This window comes from Nicotiana attenuata, chromosome 5 (genome assembly GCF_001879085.1).
Source record: "Nicotiana attenuata strain UT chromosome 5, NIATTr2, whole genome shotgun sequence".
NCBI lineage: Eukaryota > Viridiplantae > Streptophyta > Magnoliopsida > Solanales > Solanaceae > Nicotiana > Nicotiana attenuata.
Window position 1 is genome coordinate 55,051,865 of NC_031993.1, and position 2,464 is coordinate 55,054,328.

Consider the following 2,464-nt stretch of genomic DNA (forward strand, 5'->3'; position numbering starts at 1 on the left):
AGGTTACCATATAGTATATTTTATGGTAAGATGTTCAAAAGAAAAGCTTTCTACCTATGATTTATCAGAAGATTTTGATGAATGTGATTACTAAATTTTTTTAAATATGATTACTAAATAGTTTTATGGTAAGTCATTGAATTTGACAAAATTTTCATTGGTGGTCTCCTTCCAATTCCCGGCCTATTTAAACTCACTAAACATTTCATTTTAAAACATCAAAAATTCCATCTCTCCTCTCCCTCTATCTCTCTCTCTTTCTCTTGAGTCTCTTCCCCTCTCTCTTAGTATCTCTGTCTACAAGCTTTCATTTTCTTTGGTCCCATGGATTTGGCTATGGTGACAAAGGATTCCAACTGGTGGGTGTTTACACTACCAGCATTTCTTGGTTCAAAAACTCTTCTTGACGAATATGTTATCCTTTCCATTGTCTTAGCCTTTTTGTCAATCACTCTAATCACCTGGGCTTGTTCCCCCGGGGGTGTAGCTTGGAAAAATGGTCGTAACCGTAGTGGAAAAATCCCAATTTCTGGACCCCGTGGTTTTCCAATTATCGGTAGCCTTTTCACTCTAAGCCGCGGCTTGGCTCATCGCTGTTTAATTAGCCTCCGCGGCTTGGACTCAAAAAGCTAAACAACTTATGGCTTTTAGCCTAGGTTCCACCCCTGTAGTTGTGTCCTCCGATCCTCAAATAGCTAAAGAGATTCTAACTTCTCCTCAGTTCGCTGATCGCCCCATTAAACAATCCGCTAAGAGCCTTATGTTTAGCCGAGCCATCGGGTTCGCTCCTAATGGAACTTACTGGCGTCTCTTGCGCCGTATCGCTTCTTCGCATCTCTTTGCGCCGAAGCGAATTGCGGCGCATGAAACGGGCCGTCAACTTGACTGCTCCGTTATGGTACGTGACATAGTAAATGAGCAGTTGGAAAATGGGACAGTTTCTTTGAGGAAACATTTGCAGTTGGCTGCTTTGAATAATATAATGGGAAGTGTTTTTGGAAAATGATATAATAAAAATGGCGAAGACCTAAAGGAGTTGCAAGATATGGTGAAGGAAGGATTTGAATTATTGGGTTCTTTTAATTGGTCTGATTATCTTCCGTGGCTGAGGTTTTTCTATGACCCTTCTGGTATTGTCCAACGTTGTGAAGCTCTTGTGCCACGTGTACGAAAGCTTGTCAAAGCCATTATTGATGAACACAGGTACAGTACAGAGTCCAAAATAGTGTCGGATAATGCAGATTTTGTGGACGTTCTTTTGTCTCTTGATGGAGCAGAAAAGCTAGAAGAAAATGATATGGTTGCAGTTCTATGGGTACGTAAAAATAATACATTTGCATAACCGTAATTATTCACATTAAATATAGGTGAATAATTTTGAAATGTTAAATATGATCTTGACTAGCTAGTTGAATTTAGTTAAATGGTTGTACTTAATTGTGAAAACTCTTTATGTGGTTCCAATTATGCAGATTATGTTAATTCATTTAATGTTACGCAGGAAATGATTTTTAGAGGAACTGATACTACAGCACTCTTAACGGAGTGGGTTATGGCGGAGCTTATATTATACCCTAAGGTGCAGAAGAAGTTACAAAAAGAAGTTGATGATGTCACAATGGGTTAAGCCGTGACTGATGCTGACGTTGCTCGGATGCCGTATTTACAGGCAGTTGTGAAGGAGACTCTAAGGGTTCATCCACTAGGTCCACTTCTCTCTTGGGCAAGGCTTTCTACAACTGACGTTCAACTAAGCAATGGCATGGTTGTTCCCTCTCATACGACAACAATGGTTAACATGTGGGCTATTACACATGATCCCGATGTGTGGGAAAATCCACTTGAGTTCAAGCCTGAGCGTTTCATGGAGGTTGAAGGTGGTGCGAATGTTGACGTGAGAGGTGGTGACCTTCGCTTGGCACCGTTTGGGGCAGGGAGGAGAGTATGCCCGGGGAAGAATTTAGGGTTGGTCACAGTGATGCTATGGGTGGCCAAGTTGGTGCAGAATTTCGAGTGGGTCCAGGATAAGGTCCATCCAGTTGACTTGGAAGAAGTTCTGAAGTTGTCTTGTGAGATGAAGAATCCCCTTGTTGTTACGGCCATTCATAGGAATGTTCCGTTTTAGGGAAGTGTGTGTCTTATTTTTACTTTTCTCTTTTTTAATAGTTTCTACATCTCCGAACCTTATAGTTGAATTTGGATTGGTAAATTTGGGGCAGAATATGATATGGAATTCTAGCATAAGTAGTATTCGGCAAATAGTATGGGCTCCAATTTTTGACCTATATAGAGAGTCATGATTTTGTGCATGCTGTCTTGTTTCGGAAAAAATATTGTGCTTTCTTGCAAGTCAACTATTAATAATAATATTATTGTTTTTTCAATATTTTGTTATCTACTATTGATGATTGACTCTTTCACACTTTTATCATCAAAATCAATTAAATATGTTTGAACGTTGTAA

At 39.7% G+C, this 2,464-nt stretch overlaps 1 pseudogene; it reads left to right on the top strand.

The window, feature by feature from the left end:
* LOC109226233 lies at positions 325-2,125 on the top strand (annotated as a pseudogene).